Here is a 23,070-nt window from a genome sequence, read left to right as displayed (position 1 = left end):
ATCTATTTCTACATCTATCTTTCTATCTATATCTATCTAACTCTATATCTATATATCTATATAGCATTATACCCTATGATGGGGCAGCGTTATACCCTATGAGGGGGGCAGTATTATACCCTATGAGGGGGCAGCATTATACCCTATGAGGGGGCAGCATTATACCCTATGAGGAGGCAGCATTATACCCTATGAGGAGGGCAGCATTATACCCTATGAGGAGGGCAGCATTATACCCTATGAGGGGGCAGCATTATACCCTATGAGGAGGGCAGCATTATACCCTATGAGGGGGCAGCATTATACCCTATGAGGAGGCAGCATTATACCCTATGAGGAGGGCAGCATTATTCCCTATGAGGGGGTGCATTATTCCCTATGAGGGGGGCAGTATTATACCATATGAGGGGGGCAGTATTATACCCTATGAGGGGGCAGCATTATTCCCTATGAGGGGGTGCATTATTCCCTATGAGGGGGTGCATTATACCCTATGACCTATGAGGGGGGCAGTATTATACCCTATGAGGGGGGCAGTATTATACCCTATGAGGGGGTGCATTATACCCTATGAGGGGGTGCATTATACCCTATGAGGGGGTGCATTATTCCCTATGAGGGGGGCAGTATTATACCCTATGAGGGGGGCAGTATTATATTCTATGAGATGGCTGCATTATATTCTATGAGATGGCTGCATTATACTATGTGAGGGGGCTGCTTTATATTCTATGAGGGGGCTACCCCAACTCCTGCTACATAATTAAGACATGTACAACCTTATATTATACCCGGATATTAGCGTGTTTTACCGCATAATTGGTGGTCTGGTATTTAACTCTATGCAGCTACATAGTGGGTCCCAAGAATGATTTTCTCTGGTGGGCCCAAGGTGTTCCAGTCCGACGCTGCATGGTACCCACGGTCCGGAGGAGAGGAGACTGTCCTCCTGGCTGTGGGTACCATATCCCTGTAAAAAATAGAATTAAAATAAAAAAAATCGGGTTATATTCACCTTCCGATGTCCCGCGCAGCGTCCCCAGGCTTCAGCGATACATGCGGCAGGTCCCGTTCCCAGTGATGCATTGCGATAAAGACCTTTGCTGACGTCGCTGTCTCGCAATACTGTAGCGGTCTCGCGAGACCGCAATGTCATCAAAGGTCATTGCCACAATGCATCACTGGGAACGGGACCTGCAGGAGCATCGCGGAGGCCTGGGGACGCTGCGCGTGACATCGGAAGGTGAATATAACCCAATTTTTTATTTTTTTAAATTATTTTTAACATTAGATCTTTTTACTACTGATGCTGCATAGGCAGCCTCAATAGTAAAAAGTTGGTCACACTAGTCAAACACTATGTTTGACAAGTATGACCAACCTGTCAATCAGTTCTCCAAGCGATGCTACAGATCGCTTGAAAAACGCTAGCATTCTGCAAGCTAATTACGCTTGCAAATCGCTAGTTTTTCCGCGGGAAAATCACGGGAATTTAATATGTGATTTTCCCGCGGAATGGAATTCCGGAATTCCCGAGGTAAATTCCGCGGGAGTTCAGCTAGCCTTAATCTTTACCATTTTTTTTACTTTAAATTACATCAGTGACGCCTTTATTTGTTCTTCCCTCTAGTCCTTAAAACCTTAACACTTCAGGTGCTAAAGAAGATATTTCACAACAACTTCTGATTTAACAAATGAGATGAACAGTTATTTCATTTACCATTTCTTTCTAAAAAAATAATACTGCATTTTTTTTACACATAAGTGTGACACCCCAGAGTCCGGTTGTCACAGTGACATTGCCTCCCTCTAAGGGGTAAAGTCATGCCTGGAGGCAGGAGGGGGGCCCCCATGCCAGGTAACTCAGATTACATGACAATTCCTGCTGCAGGTCAGAAAGTGGAGCTTCCTTATAAATTCTGGCCAGCAGACGGGGTTAGTGAGTCAGCAAGTAGTCAGCTGAGAGAGCAAACAGGGAGTTGTCATGGAAACGAGAGCAGCTGAGCAGATGACAAGACAGTTAAGCCTGAGGTGAAGGATATTTCTGGAAGATCCAGTCAGTTGGTGATGGGGAGCTGATCTGTGAGGAGGGGAAGGACAGGTACAGAGACAAGTGGCTCCGGGGAAGCTAAAAACTGCGTATAGCAGACCCCAGAGCAAAGCGCTAATAGAGAAAGGGACGCCAGAGTCCTGGGCTGGGCAGGAGCTGTATGTCCTGAGCGCCGAATCTGGAAGTACAGGGGACTGCAAGTTCCTGAGCGACATTGAACACCTGAAGGCACAGCTGCGGATCAGGAGCCCGGGGCTGACAGAGAAAAGGACAGTACCCGTGGAATAGGCTCATGCTGACAGCCATACAGGTTAGAGAAACCATCACACAACAGAGGGTCGCAGCTTAGTCACAAACAGCAGAGACCCGCACACAAAGTGCAGAAGGAAGGTCCCCAAACCTCACCTGGCAGGGTGGATCCCCTGAATGTCTCCAGGCGAGCTGGACTCAATCCATCACCTGTATGTGGTACTCCGGCAGGGGCTGGCTGGCACTTTTCAGCCTGGGGGGCAATCACAAGGCAGTGGCCATCGAATTGTGGTGGCCCACCTCTGCCCTGTTTACCTCTGGCCGCTGCATTAAAGCAGCAGCGATGACAAGCTTTAAAGACAGACTGATGCATAGATATGGGAACAGAACCAAGCTTGCTGCATAGATATGGGAGTAGAACCAAGCTTACTGCCTACATAGATACAGTGACAGAAGCAAGCTAACTACATAGACACAAGAACGGAACCAAGATTACTACATAAATAAGGGAACTGAAACGAGCTTACTACAGAGATAAGGGAGCAGAACTGAGCTTACTACAGAGATATGGGAGCAGAACCGAGCTTACTACAGAGATATGGGAGCAGAACCGAGCTTACTACAGAGATAAGCAAGTAGAACTGAGCTTACTACAGAGCTATAGGAGCAGAACCTAGCTTACTAGAGAGATATGGGAGCAGAAATGAGCTTACTACAGAGATATGAGAGCAGAACAGAGTTTACTACAGAGCTATGGGAGCAGAACAGAGCTTACTCCAGAGATATGGGAGCTGAACCGAGATTACTAAGTCTACTACATAAATACGGGAACAATACCAAGCTTATGTCATACATATGGTACCAGCATCTAGAATACTACATCGATACAGTACTAGAACCAAGCTTACTGCTTAGATATGGTACCATAACTGAGCTTACCTTCAAACATACAACTCCAGAAACACGGACATGTAAGCATACAGTATGCAGGGGCATTGCTAGGGTCCTAAAAGACCAGGGGTCCAAGCCCCAAAGTGCATGTTTCCCCATATGATCCCCCTATATCCATATAAAATAGCATCTGTACATATATAATTACAAAAACAAGAGAAAAGGACCTCCAAAGAAGGTTTAAAAATTGTAAATTTTATTAATCAAGTGAATACAAGATAAAATAAGACTAGGCAGACCATACAGAAATAAGATAGCAAGAAATAAGCACACTGGTTGACTACATGAGTAAAAAATGAATTGCATTGTAAATAGCTAGAGTTGAGCGATACCAGCCGATACTTGAAAATATCGGATCGGAATGGATCGGCCGATCTTTAAAAAAAGTATCGGTATCGCCGATTCCGATACCGGGAACCAATGCAAGTCAATGGGGCCAAAATATCGGAATTAAAAAAAACCCTTTCTTTCCTTGTAGGTTAATTCTACATGAAGAAAAACAACTAAGAATAATGTAGAATGTATTGTGGGAGGTGGAGGAGACATTAAAGCCATAGAGGTTTAGCCCAATCAAATGGAATAGCAGGAATTAAACTTTTTTTTTTAAAGATGTTAGGAGTTACAAAGATATTGACTATGTTAGCCTCATTTATATTTTGCCAGACATGTATGTCTTCTTCTTCTACTTCCTTTTTTTACATTCTTCTTCTTCTTCTTCTACTTCCTTTTTTTACATTCTTCTTCTTCTTCTTCTACTTCCTTTTTTTACATTCTTCTTCTTCTTCTTCTACTTCCTTTTTTTACATTCTTCTTCTTATTCCTTTTTTTACATTCTTCTTCTTCTTCTTCTACTTCCTTTTTTTACATTCTTCTTCTTCTTCTTCTACTTCCTTTTTTTACATTCTTCTTCTTGTTCTTCTACTTCCTTTTTTTACATTCTTCTTCTTCTTCTTCTACTTCCTTTTTTTACATTCTTCTTCTTCTTCTTCTACTTCCTTTTTTTACATTCTTCTTCTTATTCCTTTTTTTACATTCTTCTTCTTCTTCTTCTACTTCCTTTTTTTACATTCTTCTTCTTCTTCTTCTTCTTCTTCTTCTTCTTCTTCTTCTTCTTCCTTTTCTTACATTCTTCATATTCTTCTTATTCAACAATTATTATTCTACATATTCAGCTTCTTCATCTTCTTCCTATTCTTCTTCATCATATTCTTGTTTGTGTCAGGCATTCCTGTAGTTGTTATCTAGAAAAGTTAGAAGTTTACACCTTCCGTTCTGCCTGTCACAAAAGATTTACAACAGGATTTGTCCGCGTTCAGTTTGGCCTGCAGAAGCAGGCCTTTTCCAGGGGCACCACGAGGAGGAACGGACTCACCCCCATACACTGCTTAGTCTTCTTCTGCTTATAAATAAGATAATATCATTTGCTCAGAGTATTAGTCTTATGCTTAATGTTCTTCTGCTTTGTTTTTTTTATGCTTCTTTGTCTTCTCTCTCTTGTTGTTCTGCATCTTGGTGGTTGTCTTCCTGTTCTTTGTCCTCTTGAACCAGCTGACGGTACTGGCACCCGGAGGGGCAGCAGAAGGAACAAGAGCCAATGGCACTACCGAGGACCAGCTGACGGTGCTGGAACCCGGTTACTAAGCAGGAGGTACCTGTGCTACAAAGCACTACCAAGGACCAGCAGACGTTGCCGGAACTCGGATACCGAGATGGAGGCACCTAGGCCAAAGGCTCTGACGAGAACCAGCTGACGGTGCTGGAACCCGGAGGGGTAGCATAAGCTGCAAGAGCAAATGGAAATAGCGAGGACCAGCTGACAGTGCTGGCACCCGGAGGGGCAGCAGAAGGAATAAGAGCCAATGGCACAACCGAGGACCAGCTGACGGTGCTGGAACCCGGTTACTAAGCAGGAGGTACCTGTGCTACAAAGCACTACCAAGGACCAGCAGACGTTGCCGGAACTCGGATACCGAGATGGAGGCACCTAGGCCAAAGGCTCTGACGAGAACCAGCTGACGGTGCTGGAACCCGGAGGGGTAGCATAAGCTGCAAGAGCAAATGGAAATAGCGAGGACCAGCTGACAGTGCTGGCACCCGGAGGGGCAGCAGAAGGAATAAGAGCCAATGGCACAACCGAGGACCAGCTGACGGTGCTGGAACCCGGTTACTAAGCAGGAGGTACCTGTGCTACAAAGCACTACCAAGGACCAGCAGACGTTGCCGGAACTCGGATACCGAGATGGAGGCACCTAGGCCAAAGGCTCTGACGAGAACCAGCTGACGGTGCTGGAACCCGGAGGGGTAGCATAAGCTGCAAGAGCAAATGGAAATAGCGAGGACCAGCTGACAGTGCTGGCACCCGGAGGGGCAGCAGAAGGAATAAGAGCCAATGGCACAACCGAGGACCAGCTGACGGTGCTGGAACCCGGTTACTAAGCAGGAGGTACCTGTGCTACAAAGCACTACCAAGGACCAGCAGATGTTGCCGGAACTCGGATACCGAGATGGAGGCACCTAGGCCAAAGGCTCTGATGAGAACCAGCTGACGGTGCTGGAACCCGGAGGGGTATCAGAAGTTACCCCTGAAAAGCAAAGTTGGCATGCCGCAAGCTGGCCGCAGTTACCGAATCACACAGTCCTACAGGGGGTGCTTGTCCTACTGGCACTATGGAACAAACCTTTCTTACCAGAACCCGCAGTCCACATAGGAAGCACCTAAACTGCTGGCACCCTAGCCTCGGCTAACCCAACCGCAACACGACATGGCAACTTGGGGTGGCAAACTGACATTGACACTTCCCGGAAACAGCAGGCAGGGCTGGAACCAAGCTGGGCAGGAGGGAGTACCCGTGCCAAAGTCAGTTATGAGCAGCAACTGGCGATGTTGGAGCCCAGGACAAGCACTTAGCAGGCTGAGGCCTGATGTGCTGTCAATTGGGAGGCAGCAGGACAGATTGCCATCAAAACAGCAGGGGAACAGCTGACGTTACTGAACCCCACAAACACAGGAGCTAGTGTTTTACTCTGTGAAGACGGCACTTCCGAGCAACAACTGGCTGTGTTGAAGCCCAGGGACAAGCATGGAGCAGGCTTAGGCTGCATTGAAGAAATTTTAAGATCGGTTGTAGACTACTAATTTGAACCAAGCTCCACTTAGGCCTGTGGCTTCACTGATTTTCGTATTTCCCCTGTCCTCCAACCCCGCCAGTTACAGCTCCGAAGTGGCGTCTGCACAATCCACACTTGTTCCTGTGTTACAGGTGTTCAGTCCGGTCAGTTAATCCCCTGATGTGTGTCCGGCAATGTCGCCTGCTCTGTCCACATTCCGATAATGGGAATGTGGACAGAGCAGGCGACATTGCCGGACACACATCAGGGGATTAACTGACCGGACTGAACACCTGTAACACAGGAACAAGTGTGGATTGTGCAGACGCCACTTCGGAGCTGTAACTGGCGGGGTTGGAGGACAGGGGAAATACGAGAGACAGTGGAGCCACAGGCCTAATTGGAGCACGGTTAAAAATCAGTAGTGGTACGACTGTGTAGGCAGCAGGAGACTTTGCCATCCACACAGCAGGGGATCAGCTGACATTACTGAACCCCACTGAGACACGGGAGCAAGTGTCTCTTTCCGTGTGGACGGCACTTCCGAACTACAACTGGCTGTGTTGAAGCCCAGGAAATAGGAGGGTGTAGGCAGAGGCCTACTGTATTTTGAAAGAGGTGACAGCAGGAGAGACTGCCATCCACAAAGCAGGGGATCAGCTGACGTTACTGAACCCCACTGAGACACGGGAGCAAGTGTCTCTTTCCGTGTGGACGGCACTTCCGAACTACAACTGGCTGTGTTGAAGCCCAGGAAATAGGAGGGTGTAGGCAGAGGCCTACTGTATTTTGAATGAGTTTACAGCAGGAGAGACTGCCATCCACACAGCAGGGGATCAGCTGACGTTACTGAACCCCACTGAGACACGGGAGCAAGTGTCTCTTTCCGTGTGGACGGCACTTCCGAACTACAACTGGCTGTGTTGAAGCCCAGGAAATAGGAGGGTGTAGGCAGAGGCCTACTGTATTTTGAATGAGTTTACAGCAGGAGAGACTGCCATCCACACAGCAGGGGATCAGCTGACGTTACTGAACCCCACTGAGACACGGGAGCAAGTATCTCTTTCCGTGTGGACGGCACTTCCGAACTACAACTGGCTGTGTTGAAGCCCAGGAAATAGGAGGGTGTAGGCAGAGGCCTACTGTATTTTGAAAGAGGTGACAGCAGGAGAGACTGCCATCCACAAAGCAGGGGATCAGCTGACGTTACTGAACCCCACTGAGACACGGGAGCAAGTGTCTCTTTCCGTGTGGACGGCACTTCCGAACTACAACTGGCTGTGTTGAAGCCCAGGAAATAGGAGGGTGTAGGCAGAGGCCTACTGTATTTTGAATGAGGTGACAGCAGGAGAGACTGCCATCCACACAGCAGGGGATCAGCTGACGTTACTGAACCCCACTGAGACACGGGAGCAAGTATCTCTTTCCGTGTGGACGGCACTTCCGAACTACAACTGGCTGTGTTGAAGCCCAGGAAATAGGAGGGTGTAGGCAGAGGCCTACTGTATTTTGAATGAGGTGACAGCAGGAGAGACTGCCATCCACACAGCAGGGGATCAGCTGACGTTACTGAACCCCACTGAGACACGGGAGCAAGTATCTCTTTCCGTGTGGACGGCACTTCCGAACTACAACTGGCTGTGTTGAAGCCCAGGAAATAGGAGGGTGTAGGCAGAGGCCTACTGTATTTTGAATGAGGTGACAGCAGGAGAGACTGCCATCCACACAGCAGGGGATCAGCTGACGTTACTGAACCCCACTGAGACACGGGAGCAAGTATCTCTTTCCGTGTGGACGGCACTTCCGAACTACAACTGGCTGTGTTGAAGCCCAGGAAATAGGAGGGTGTAGGCAGAGGCCTACTGAATTTTGAATGAGGTGACAGCAGGAGAGACTGCCATCCACACAGCAGGGGATCAGCTGACATTACTGAACCCCACTGAGACACGGGAGCAAGTATCTCTTTCTGTGTGGACGGCACTTCCGAACTACAACTGGCTGTGTTGAAGCCCAGGAAATAGGAGGGTGTAGGCAGAGGCCTACTGTATTTTGAATGAGTTTACAGCAGGAGAGACTGCCATCCACACAGCAGGGGATCAGCTGACGTTACTGAACCCCACTGAGACACGGGAGCAAGTGTCTCTTTCCGTGTGGACGGCACTTCCGAACTACAACTGGCTGTGTTGAAGCCCAGGAAATAGGAGGGTGTAGGCAGAGGCCTACTGTATTTTGAATGAGTTTACAGCAGGAGAGACTGCCATCCACACAGCAGGGGATCAGCTGACGTTACTGAACCCCACTGAGACATGGGAGCAAGTATCTCTTTCCGTGTGGACGGCACTTCCGAACTACAACTGGCTGTGTTGAAGCCCAGGAAATAGGAGGGTGTAGGCAGAGGCCTACTGTATTTTGAAAGAGGTGACAGCAGGAGAGACTGCCATCCACAAAGCAGGGGATCAGCTGACGTTACTGAACCCCACTGAGACACGGGAGCAAGTGTCTCTTTCCGTGTGGACGGCACTTCCGAACTACAACTGGCTGTGTTGAAGCCCAGGAAATAGGAGGGTGTAGGCAGAGGCCTACTGTATTTTGAATGAGGTGACAGCAGGAGAGACTGCCATCCACACAGCAGGGGATCAGCTGACGTTACTGAACCCCACTGAGACACGGGAGCAAGTATCTCTTTCCGTGTGGACGGCACTTCCGAACTACAACTGGCTGTGTTGAAGCCCAGGAAATAGGAGGGTGTAGGCAGAGGCCTACTGAATTTTGAATGAGGTGACAGCAGGAGAGACTGCCATCCACACAGCAGGGGATCAGCTGACATTACTGAACCCCACTGAGACACGGGAGCAAGTATCTCTTTCCGTGTGGACGGCACTTCCGAACTACAACTGGCTGTGTTGAAGCCCAGGAAATAGGAGGGTGTAGGCAGAGGCCTACTGTATTTTGAATGAGTTTACAGCAGGAGAGACTGCCATCCACACAGCAGGGGATCAGCTGACGTTACTGAACCCCACTGAGACACGGGAGCAAGTGTCTCTTTCCGTGTGGACGGCACTTCCGAACTACAACTGGCTGTGTTGAAGCCCAGGAAATAGGAGGGTGTAGGCAGAGGCCTACTGTATTTTGAATGAGTTTACAGCAGGAGAGACTGCCATCCACACAGCAGGGGATCAGCTGACGTTACTGAACCCCACTGAGACACGGGAGCAAGTATCTCTTTCCGTGTGGACGGCACTTCCGAACTACAACTGGCTGTGTTGAAGCCCAGGAAATAGGAGGGTGTAGGCAGAGGCCTACTGTATTTTGAATGAGGTGACAGCAGGAGAGACTGCCATCCACACAGCAGGGGATCAGCTGACGTTACTGAACCCCACTGAGACACGGGAGCAAGTATCTCTTTCCGTGTGGACGGCACTTCCGAACTACAACTGGCTGTGTTGAAGCCCAGGAAATAGGAGGGTGTAGGCAGAGGCCTACTGTATTTTGAATGAGGTGACAGCAGGAGAGACTGCCATCCACACAGCAGGGGATCAGCTGACGTTACTGAACCCCACTGAGACACGGGAGCAAGTATCTCTTTCCGTGTGGACGGCACTTCCGAACTACAACTGGCTGTGTTGAAGCCCAGGAAATAGGAGGGTGTAGGCAGAGGCCTACTGTATTTTGAAAGAGGTGACAGCAGGAGAGACTGCCATCCACAAAGCAGGGGATCAGCTGACGTTACTGAACCCCACTGAGACACGGGAGCAAGTGTCTCTTTCCGTGTGGACGGCACTTCCAAACTACAACTGGCTGTGTTGAAGCCCAGGAAATAGGAGGGTGTAGGCAGAGGCCTACTGTATTTTGAATGAGGTGACAGCAGGAGAGACTGCCATCCACACAGCAGGGGATCAGCTGACGTTACTGAACCCCACTGAGACACGGGAGCAAGTATCTCTTTCCGTGTGGACGGCACTTCCGAACTACAACTGGCTGTGTTGAAGCCCAGGAAATAGGAGGGTGTAGGCAGAGGCCTACTGTCTTTGTAATGCGGAGACAGCAGGAGAGACTGCCATCTCCACAGCAGGGGAACAGCTGGCAGTGCTGAACCCCACTAACACTTGAACGAATGTGTTTGGCTCTGTGGAGACGACACTTCTGAACACCAACTGACGTTGTTGGAGCCCAGGATTAGGCGAGGAGCAGGCTGGGGCCTACTGGATTTTGGCAGGTGAATGCAGCAGGAGACTTGCCATCTCCACAGCAGGGGAACAGCTGACAGTGCTGAACCCCACTAACACTTGAACGAATGTGTTTGGCTCTGTGGAGACGACACTTCTGAACACCAACTGACGTTGTTGGAGCCCAGGATTAGGCGAGGAGCAGGCTGGGGCCTACTGGATTTTGGCAGGTGAATGCAGCAGGAGACTTGCCATCTCCACAGCAGGGGAACAGCTGGCAGTGCTGAATCCCACTAACACTTGAACGAATGTGTTTGGCTCTGTGGAGACGACACTTCTGAACACCAACTGACGTTGTTGGAGCCCAGGATTAGGCGAGGAGCAGGCTGGGGCCTACTGGATTTTGGCAGGTGAATGCAGCAGGAGACTTGCCATCTCCACAGCAGGGGAACAGCTGGCAGTGCTGAACCCCACTAACACTTGAACGAATGTGTTTGGCTCTGTGGAGACGACACTTCTGAACACCAACTGACGTTGTTGGAGCTCAGGATTAGGCGAGGAGCAGGCTGGGGCCTACTGGATTTTGGCAGGTGAATGCAGCAGGAGACTTGCCATCTCCACAGCAGGGGAACAGCTGACAGTGCTGAACCCCACTAACACTTGAACGAATGTGTTTGGCTCTGTGGAGACGACACTTCTGAACACCAACTGACGTTGTTGGAGCCCAGGATTAGGCGAGGAGCAGGCTGGGGCCTACTGGATTTTGGCAGGTGAATGCAGCAGGAGACTTGCCATCTCCACAGCAGGGGAACAGCTGGCAGTGCTGAACCCCACTAACACTTGAACGAATGTGTTTGGCTCTGTGGAGACGACACTTGTGAACACCAACTAACGTTGTTGGAGCTCAGGATTAGGCGAGGAGCAGGCTGGGGCCTACTGGATTTTGGCAGGTGAATGCAGCAGGAGACTTGCCATCTCCACAGCAGGGGAACAGCTGACAGTGCTGAACCCCACTAACACTTGAACGAATGTGTTTGGCTCTGTGGAGACGACACTTCTGAACACCAACTGACGTTGTTGGAGCCCAGGATTAGGCGAGGAGCAGGCTGGGGCCTACTGGATTTTGGCAGGTGAATGCAGCAGGAGACTTGCCATCTCCACAGCAGGGGAACAGCTGGCAGTGCTGAACCCCACTAACACTTGAACGAATGTGTTTGGCTCTGTGGAGACGACACTTCTGAACACCAACTGACGTTGTTGGAGCTCAGGATTAGGCGAGGAGCAGGCTGGGGCCTACTGGATTTTGGCAGGTGAATGCAGCAGGAGACTTGCCATCTCCACAGCAGGGGAACAGCTGACAGTGCTGAACCCCACTAACACTTGAACGAATGTGTTTGGCTCTGTGGAGACGACACTTCTGAACACCAACTGACGTTGTTGGAGCCCAGGATTAGGCGAGGAGCAGGCTGGGGCCTACTGGATTTTGGCAGGTGAATGCAGCAGGAGACTTGCCATCTCCACAGCAGGGGAACAGCTGGCAGTGCTGAACCCCACTAACACTTGAACGAATGTGTTTGGCTCTGTGGAGACGACACTTCTGAACACCAACTGACGTTGTTGGAGCTCAGGATTAGGCGAGGAGCAGGCTGGGGCCTACTGGATTTTGGCAGGTGAATGCAGCAGGAGACTTGCCATCTCCACAGCAGGGGAACAGCTGACAGTGCTGAACCCCACTAACACTTGAACGAATGTGTTTGGCTCTGTGGAGACGACACTTCTGAACACCAACTGACGCTGTTGGAGCCCAGGATTACGCATGCCGCATGCAGAGGCCAATGGGCATCGGTTTTTATGGAGGTTGTGGACTACTACTGATTCTAACCATGCTCCACTTAGGCCTCTGGCTCCACTGTCTCTACTATTTACCCTGGCCTCCAACCCCGCCAGCTACATCTCTGAAGTGGCGTCAGCACAATCTACACTTGTTCCTGTGTTACTGGTGCTCAGTCCCATCAGTTGATCCCCTGATGTTTGTCCGGCAAGTTCGCCAGCTCTGTCCTCATTCCCACTACTGGTTATGGGAATGTGGACAGAGCAGGAGACCTTGCCGGACACACATCAGGGGATAAACTGATGGGACTGAGCCACAGGAACACAGGAACAAGTGTAGATTGTGCTGACGCCACTTCAGAGATGTAGATGGCGGGGTTGGAGGTCAGGGGAAATAGTAGAGACAGTGGAGCCAGAGACCTAAGTTGGGCACGGTTAAAAATCAGTAGTGGTTTGAATGTTGATGGAGCTGGTGACTCTGCCGTCCACACAGCAGGGGATCAGCTGGCATTACTGAACCCCAGTAACACAGGAGCTAGTGTGTTTCTCTGTGCAGACGACACATCTGAGCGACAACTGGCTGTGTTGAAGCACAGGGATTATAGTTCAGGTGGTAGAAAAATGAACACACCAGCAGACCTGGATACAGTTGCCAACCACTAATTTAGTCTGTAAGAGGAATGGCAAAGTCTTTGGAGATCCAGGCCTTGTTCATTTTCAGAAAAGTCAGCCGGTCAACATTATCGGAAGATAGTCGCGTGCGACGGTCTGTTAGTACACCACCTGCGGCACTAAAGACACGTTCCGATAATACACTGGCAGCAGGGCAAGCCAGCACCTCCAATGCATACTGGCTAAGCTCTGGCCATGTATCCAGCTTAGAGACCCAAAACTTGAAGGGGGAAGAGCCATCTGGGAGTACAGCGACAGGGCAAGACATGTAGTCTGACACCATCTGACGGAAGCGTTGCCTCCTGCTGACTCGAGGCGTCGCTGATGGTGTAGACAATTGTGGTGGACACACAAAACTTTGCCACATTTGGGCCATAGTGGTCTTGCCTTGTGCTGCGGCACTGCCTCTGCTCCCTCTTTGTGCAGAGTTTCCTCCACTGCCTCGACGCACAGAGCTGCTTTGTAAAGCACTAGCAACAATGCTGTCGGGTGGAATGGAAAACATTATGGACTGCACCAGTGACTCTTCGTACTCCCGCATTTTATGCTCCCGGTTCAACGTTGGTATGAGCCTTTGTACGCTGTCCCGGTAGCGAGGATCTAGGAGGGTGTACACCCAATAATCAGCCGAGACGAGAATGTGGGCGATGCGGCGGTCGTTTCTCAGGCACTGCAGCATGAAATCAACCATGTGCTGCAGACTCCCAACTGCCAAAGAACCGCTGTCCCCTGTTTGAGGCGTGACCTCGACCTGCTCTGCATCACCCCACCCTCGCTGTACATACTGAGTAGAGGTTTGTGTACCTCCCTCCTCTGGAGAGATGTCTTCCTCCTCCATCGACTCCTCCTCATCCTCCTCACAAAGTGTCCCCTGCCTAGGCCTTTGTGAGGAAACACGTAGCGCAGACTGTCCAGAAGCAGATGGCATTTGGGACTCCTCATCCTCCACCTCTTCTGAAACCTCATCCCTTAGTGCTTGCAGTGTTTGTTGAAGCAGGCAGATAAGGGGGACAGTCATGCTGACTAGTGCATCGTCTGCACTCGCCATCCGCGTGGATTCATCGAAGGCACGCAAAACGAGGCAGATGTCCTTCATAGAGGCCCACTCAATGGTGCTGAAGTGTGAACGGCGCACAGTGCGACTTGTTTGCGCCTGATGCAGCTGGTACTCCATGACTGCTGCCTGCTGCTCACACAACCGCTCCAACATATGTAACGTTGAATTCCACCGGGTGGGTAGGTCACATATGATGCGATGTTCCGGAAGGCCAAATCGTCGCTGCAGAGCAGCGAGGCGCGATCTTGCCGTGCTGGAACGTCGCAAGTGAGCGCACTCTATGCGGACCTTGTGCAACAGTGCATCAAGATCCGGATAGTCCCTCAGAAAGCTCTGCACGACCAAGTTAAGAACATGTGCCAGACATGGGATGTGTGTGAGGTTGCCTAGGCCAAGAGCTGCCACCAGATTTCGGCCATTGTCACACACTACCAAGCCCGGCTGGAGATTCGCTGGCCCAAACCACACATCGCTCTCCAGCTTGATAGCATTCCAGAGCTCCTGCGCTGTGTGGCTTCGATTCCCCAAAGAAATTAATTTGAGTACAGCCTGTTGACGTTTGGCCACGGCTGTGCTCATATCGGTCGTAACAGGCTCCTGCTCTGCTGTTTCTGAGGAACTTGAGTAGGAGGAGGAGTCTATGTGTACAGACTGGAGTCCTGCAATCCGTGGCGTTGGAAGAACACGTACAGCGCCACTCTCCAGATCCGTACCCGGCTCCACAACATTGACCCAGTGGGCAGTGAGGGAAAGGTATCGTCCCTGTCCATGGTTACTGGTCCACGCATCGGTGGTCAGGTGGACCTTGCTACTAACGGCGTTTAGTAGCGCATGTTTTATTTTGCCCTCAACATGTTTCTGCAGGGCAGGGACGGCTCGCCTGCTGAAATAAAAGCGGCTGGGCACGTTGTATTGGGGGACTGCCAATGCCATTAAGTCCCGGAAGGTGTCAGTGTCCACCAGCCTGAATGACAGCATTTCAACTGCCAGAAGTTTGGCAATGCCAGCATTCAGAGACTGTGCTCGGGGATGGTTTGCCGAGTAAGGGCGCCTTTTATCCCATGCCTGTGCTACCGATGGCTGTGATGGATGGGAACGTGCTGTTATGGGTGGAATCTGACAGGGTCTCCGGACAACAGTGGCAGAGGTTCTTCCTTGGCGATCCTGTGAGGAAGCCGAACCAGCAGTGTGTGAGCTGGAGGAAGAGGGCCCAACACGAACTGAAGAGGTGGTAGGTGGTGCTGTACGTTGGCCTACGTCTTCAGGGTGTCTCTGCAACTCCAACTCGTGCTTGGTGCGCACATGTTTCCACATATTTGTGGTATTGAGGTTGCTGACATTTCTCCCTCTTTTGACTCTCTGATGACACAGCTTGCATTTGACAAAGCAAATGTCATCTGCAACTGTGTCAAAAAAGGACCACGCACTGCAACTCTTGTGAGCGCCCGGTTTGCCTTTGGAAGGAGGAATGCTCCTAACGGGTGCCGAAGTGGAGGGTACAGGCAACCAAGTCTTCCCCCTCCCTCTGCCTCCTGTTTTGGCCGGTAGGGGAATCTCTTCCTCCGAGCTGCTCCCACCACCTTCCTGTTGCTCACGCCATGATGGGTCAAGGACCTCATCATCTTCCCTCCCCTCTTCAAACAGCTGCTTCTCCGGGGTTGTCTCGCCAGCACCGTACGCACCAGAAAGTGGCAACTGAGTCTCGTCATCATCTGATGCGTACTGAGGTGTGCTGACCATAGGCACTGGCCCACTCGCCTCTTCAGATTCAGAGGGACAAAGAAGTTGCGCATCACTGCATACTCCCTCTTCTTCACATTCAGGAATGCTGCTTGGCTGGCCCCCTCTTTCCAAGCCAACAGATTCCGAGAACAGAAGTAGAGACTGTGATGGCTCCTGTCCATGTCTCTCTGACTGCCTGGGCACTTTGGCAGGTGGTGAAGAGACAGATGGTTGCTCTTCGGTGCTCTGACCCTGAGAGGATGCGGAAGTAATTGAAGTCGATGCGTTAGCTGCCATCCATCCGACAACGGCTTCAATTTGTTCCTCCCGCAGCAGTGGGGTACGTTGAGGTCCTACAAAGCTGCGCATAAAGGACTGTTGCCTGCTAAAACTGGGGGATGCTGATCCACTGGTGCCCGCAGCAGGCCCAGAATCCCCACGTCCTCTACCTGTAGAATCCCCACGTCCTCTCCCTGCAGAATCCCCACGTCCTCTCCCTGCTGAAACTCCACGCCCACGCCCACGCCCCCGCGCCTTACTCCCTGCCTTCTTCATCTTGCAAGACTGCTTAAGATAGGCAAAAAAGTACAAAGGGGGGCCTTAGTGTGCTTATTCCTGAACAGCTGGTTACAGGTACAAGAAACACTAATTTTATGAAGTGTGTGTGTGTGGACTAGACTTTAATAGGAGCTGATGTGGCCTACACAAGTTCAAAATGTAGTGTTTGGTGAACTTTTTATGTGGTTTCTTTGTTTGAAACAAACTCAAAGTATGAGAACAAAGAATTGAAACTGATAGTATCACCAACTTTTTGGAGCTATTACAATGCAGGCAGGTAACCTACAATGCAAAAGATGAGGCTCCAAAAAAATTGGGTAATACTAATCTGGCTGCGCCGGCAGGGCACAAGCCAGAAAAAAAGGCTCCTCTATCTACTCCTATATAGTGTTTGCAACCAACCAATGTTGATGGATACGGATGGATGCACACTAATAGGAGAAGAAAAAATGAGCTGCACTCAGAGACAAATATGTGTGAGGCAGTGATGCACGTTGAGCGTCCTACAACCAGACGTAGCTGCAGGACACTCTACTCAGCGTGAGCTGCACTCACACACAGTCAGAGACCTCTCAGACAGCCGTCAACAGTGCAGCTAAGTGGGCACTGGCACTGACAGGCTGCAGAAAGGCTCCGCTGTGTACTCCTATATAGTGTTTGCAACCACCGTAGATGGAGACGGATGGATGCACACTAATAGAAGAAAAAATGAGCTGCACTCAAATAAAAATATGTGTGAGGCAGTGACGCACGCTGAGCGTCCTACAGCCAGACGTAGCTGCAGGACACACTACTCAGCGTGAGCTGCACTCACACACAGTCAGAGACCTCTCAGACAGCCGTGAACAGTGCAGCAAAGTGGACACTAGCACTGAAAGGCTGCAGAAAGGCTCCGCTGTCTACTACTAGTGTTTGCAACCAACGTATATGGATACGGATGGAAGCACACTAGATTGAAATTATTTAAAAAATGCAGCTCAAAAAATAAAAGATGTATGAGGCAGCAGTGATCACACTGGGTGGCCTACAGCCTGACGTGGCTGCAGGACCCACTCCACAGCGTGAGCTGCACTCACACAGCCCTTGCAGACAGCTGTGAACACTGCTGCTAGGGCAAAGAAGGCTACAGTGGTGGTTTATGTAGCCTGGGTAAAGCACTAGATGTTTGGTGGAATCGCTATTTCTAACTGTCCCTCACAGTCTTCTACAGCAGCCTGTCCCTAACTGAATTCACAGCAGAGTGACCAGAAATGGCGGCTGCGGTGGCTTTTATAGTGCATCATGACATCATTTCGGCAGCCAATCACAGCCATGCCAATAGTTAACATGCCTACATGCCTAACAGGATGTGCCCACACTTCGGAGGATTCCCATTGGCTTAATCAAAGCAAGCAGGCTCATAGCATGATGGGAACTTCCTATTCCGATTCCGATCCCGGAATCCGATATGAAAAAAGTATCGGAATTAAGTATCGGAATTCCGATACCGCTAATATCGGCCGATACCCGATACTTGCGGTATCGGAATGCTCAACACTATAAATAGCACATGCGGGAGCACAGAAAATATACATCAAGACAGTTATATACATATATGTAAAGTGCTTAAGTGCAAAGATATCCTTTCAACAGTCTTAAACATCTATATTAATCCATGCTGATGTTGCTGATTATACCTGAATCCAGCCTGCTCAGAAAGGGATCAAAAGACCCTTAAATAAAGAGTTTTAAAAAGTGAGAAAGCCGGGTATAAAAGAGTGCACCTCATGGCTGTAAAGAAAAATAAGTGTACTCACGGAAGTATCAGCGCCATCTTGGATCCCCCGTGACAGAAAGTATAATCAGTCATCCTGGAAACCACGCATCATGCAGTGCATACCCCATGACAGAAAATAAACTCAGTCATCCTATAAATACCGCATCACAGAGTAGATGCCCCATGACAAGACAAACACTCCATAATCCCAGGGATAGTGCGTCACATAGCACAGCACAGTATAACAAAATCATGCCCCATAGATTCAACCTGCCCTATTCAAGAGCACAGGAGGGTCAGAGCATATGATTTTCAAAGTAAAATGCCCAAGCACTAACTATAAGGGATCCAAGATGGCGCTGATACTTCCGGTTCGATTACACACGGTAAATGAGTCATCACCATGACGACCATGAGGGTGCATTTCCGGGTGCCGTGCATTGGCGTAGATGGCGCTCTGTGTATGTGTGTAATACGGCGGCTTACTAGGGGGACACACTTCCGGGAGAAGTGTGACGTAATGCGGCTGATGGAGGCCGCGCATTACACAGGTGATCCGCATTATTTGGAGGATTTTAGTATATACAGTAGAGGTGATCGTATGAGATGAGAGACTGAGCACCCCTTCTGAGGAAGATATCAATCGAAACGCGCCTCAGAGGGTCCCTGGGTGACACTGCATTGTGGTAACTATAACTCGCACTTATTTTTCTTTACAGCCGTGAGGTGCACTCTTTTATACCCGGCTTTCTCAGTTTTTTACACTCTTTATTTAAGGGTCTTTTGATCCCTTTCTGAGCAGGCTGGATTCGGGTATAATCAGCAACATCAGCATGGGTCATTTTTTACTCATGTAGTCACCCAGTGTGCTTATTTCTTGCTATCTTATTTCTGTATGGTCTGCCTAGTCTTATTTTATCTTGTATTCACTTGATTAATAAAATTTACAATTTTTAATCCTTCTTTGGAGGTCCTTTTCTCTTGTTTTTGTTTCTGGCTTCACGGTCCTCCGTGTTATGGACTTTTTTTGAATTGTTTTTCATATGTAATTACAGTATATCACTGTTGCTAGCCAACAACACACAATGCAAAGACCAATATTATCAAAATGACTACTACAAAAGACCAAACAATACAGCTACACAATGTCCACTACCATCACCAATACACAGAGATTACATAATAATATGACCATTACCTCTACATAACAAACACTCTATCCAAAGACCAATGACACCATACACCTTCTACTACATAATGACTGAAACACATTAACCTGTTACTAAATGAAAAAAATAAAAACACTACTAAAAAGAGCAATCTTACCACCTTACAGTAACCGTATATTGGTAGATACCAGTCCCACAGAACATACACGTGATTACAGTACAGTTTAACTTACACATAACGTTCTTTCTGATTCGGGTTGTTCACTTTTCCAGTCTTTTCCATCTGGCCCAGACCTCCATTACCACTTCTCCAGCCACAGCTTGCCTGCACAGATTACAACAAAAACACTTTTAAAGCGACGTCACCATCTATTTCCAACCTACAAAAACTCCCCACTCTGCGTGCACTTGCGGAGTGGAGCACTGACCCGAATATTTAAAAAATTGTGCCATTATTAGGATTACTCCCTCTCCAAAAAATGAAAGTGTCCCATAGAAAGTATTAATGCCCCTACTGTACAAAGGCCTGTATTCTATATAATAGCCCAAGTGCCCCCTTCCAGCAACAAATACCCTTGAGTGTCCACTTAATGTTAATAATGCCCCCCCCAACAAAAATAAATAATGCAACCTGAGTGCCCCTATCAAATCTAATAATGTCCCCTTTTATAACAAATAATGTCCTCTGAGTACCCACACAACTCTGTATATACAGAATGATAGTCCTACAGCCCTCAATACACAATATGATGGTCCCCAAAGCCCTTTATAATACATTGAGGACCCCAGAGCTCCCTATATATAGTAAAATGGCTACACAGCCCCTATATACAATATGATGTCCCCACTGCCCCATATATATACAGTCATGGCCAAAAGTTTTGAGAATGACAGAAATATTATATTTTCACATGATCTGCTGCCCTCTGGTTTTTATGTGTGTTTGTCAGATGTTTTTATCACATACAGAAATATAATTGCAATCATATTATGAGTAACAAAAGGTTATATTGACAGTTAGAATGAGTTAATGCAGCAAGTCATTATTTGCAGTGTTGACCCTTCTTCTTCAGGACCTCAGCAATTCTCCCTGGCATGCTCTCAATCAACTTCTGGATCAAATCCTGACTGATAGCAGTCCATTCTTGCAAAATGAATGCTTTTATTTTGTCTGAATTTGAAGGTTTTTGTTTGCCCACCCGTCTCTTGATGATTGACCACAAGTTCTCAATGGGATTAAGATCTGGGGAGTTTCCAGACCATGGTCCCAAAATCTCTATGTTTTGTTCCCTGAGCCATTTAGTTATCACCTTTGCTTTATGGCAAGGTGCTCCATCATGTTGAAAAAGGCATTGTTGATCGCCAAACTGCTCTTGGACGGTTGGGAGAAGTTGCTCTCGGAGGACATTCTGGTACCATTCTTTATTCATGGCTGTGTTTTTAGGCAAGACTGAGAGAGAGCCCATTCCCTTGGCTGAGAAGCAACCCCACACATGAATGGTTTCAGGATGCTTGACAGTTGGCATGAGACAAGACTGGTGGTAGCGCTCACCTCGTCTTCTCCGAATAAGCCGTTTTCCAGATGTCCCAAACAATCGAAAAGGGGATTCATCAGAGAAAATGACTTTACCCCAGTCCTCAGCAGTCCACTCCCTGTACCTCTTGCAGAATATCAGTCTGTCCATGATGTTTTTTCTGGAGAGAAGTGGCTTCTTTGCTGCCCTCCTTGACACCAGGCCTTGCTCCAAGAGTCTCCGCCTCACAGTGCGTGCAGATGCACTCACACCTGCCTGCTGCCATTCCTGAGCAAGCTCTGCACAGCTGGTATCCCGATCCCGCAGCTGAAACACTTTTAAGAGACGGTCCTGGCACTTGCTGGTCTTTTTTGGGCACCCTGGAGCCTTTTTGGCAACAAGGGAACCTCTCTCCTTGAAGTTCTTGATGATGCGATAGATTGTTGACTGAGGTGCAATCTTTCTAGCTGCGATACTCTTCCCTGTTAGGCCATTTTTGTGCAGTGCAATGATGACTGCACGTGTTTCTTTAGAGATAACCATGGTTAACAGAAGAAAAACAATGATGCCAAGCACCAGCCTCCTTTTAAAGTGTCCAGTGGTGTCATTCTTACGTAATTATGACAGATTGATCTCCAGCCCTGTCCTCATCAACACCCACACCTGTGTTAATGGAGCAATCACTGAAACGATGTTAGCTGGTCCTTTTAAGGCAGGGCTGCAATGATGTTGCAATGTGTTTTGGGGGATAAAGTTCATTTTCTAGGCAAATATTGACTTTGCAAGTAATTGCTGTTAAGCTGATCACTCTTTATAACATTCTGGAGTATATGCAAATTGCCATTAGAAAAAATGAAGCAGTAGACTTTGTAAAAATTAATATTTGTGTCATTCTCAAAACTTTTGGCCATGACTGTAGTATGAAGGTCCTCACTGTTCTATATGTATTATACAGTGGGGAAAAAGTATTTAATCAGCCACCAATTGTGCAAGTTCTCCCACTTAAAAAAATGAGAGAGGCCTGTAATTGACATCATAGGTAGACCACAACTATGAGAGTCAAAATAGGAAAACAAATCCAGAAAATCACCTTGTCTGATTTAGCAAGATTTATTTTGCAAATTATGGTGGAAAATAAGTATTTGATCACCTAAAAACATGTAAGATTTCTGGCTCTCATAGACCTGTAACTTATTCTTTAAGAGGCTCCTCTGTCCTCCACTCATTACCTGTAGTAATGGCAGCTGTTTGAACTTGTTATCAATATAAAAGACACCTGTCCACAACCTCAAACAGTCACACTCCAAACTCCACCATGATGAAGACCAAAGAGCTGTCGAAGGACACCAGAAACAAAATTGCAGCCCTGCACCAGGCTGGGAAGACTGAATCTGCAATAGTCAAACAGCTTGGTGTCATGAAATCAACTTTGGGAGCAATGGTAAGAAAATGGAAGACATACAAGACCACTGATAATCTCCCTCGATCTGGGGCTCCACACAAGATCTCACCTCGTGGGGTCAAATTGATCACAAGAACGGTGAGAAAAAATCCCAGAACCACACGGGGGGACCCAGTGAATGACTTGCACAGAGCTGGGACCACAGTAACAAAGGCTACCATCAGTAACACACTACGCCGCCTGTGACTCAGATACTGCAGTGCAAAATGTGTCCCCCTGCCAGTACATGTCCGGGCCCATCTGAAGTTTGCTAGAGAGCATTTGGATTATCCAGAAGAGTATTCTGAGAATGTCATATGGTCTGATGAAACCAAAGTAGAATTATTTGGTAGAAACAAAACTTGTCGTGTTTGGAGGAGACAGAATGCTGAGTTACATCCAAAGAACATCACCATACCTACTTTGAAGCATGGGGATGGCAACATCATGCTTTGGGGCTGTTTCTCTGCAAAGGGACCAAGACGACTGATCCATGTAGATGAAAGAATGAATGGGGCCACGTATTGTGAGATTTTGAGTGCAAACCTCCTCCCATCAGCAAGGCCATTGAAGATGAAACATGGATGGGTCTTTCAGCATGATAATGATCCCAAGCACACTCCCAGGGCAACGAAGGAGTGGCTTCGTAAGAAGCACATGAAGGTCCTGGAGTGACCTAGCCAGTCTCCAGATCTCAACCCCATAGACAACTGTTGTGAGTTCATTTTCCCCTTCACTACTGAGGCCCGAGGAACTCCCTCTTCTGGTAAAGAAAGGTAGTGAGCCTGATTATCAAACACCTGAGGCTGATGATGATGACTGGCTGA

The sequence above is a fragment of the Dendrobates tinctorius genome, unplaced genomic scaffold, assembly GCF_039654945.1.
Source record: "Dendrobates tinctorius isolate UK_male_01 unplaced genomic scaffold, ASM3965494v1 ptg000015l, whole genome shotgun sequence".
Taxonomy (NCBI): Eukaryota; Metazoa; Chordata; class Amphibia; order Anura; family Dendrobatidae; genus Dendrobates; species Dendrobates tinctorius.
Note: the sequence above shows the minus strand (reverse complement) of the source record.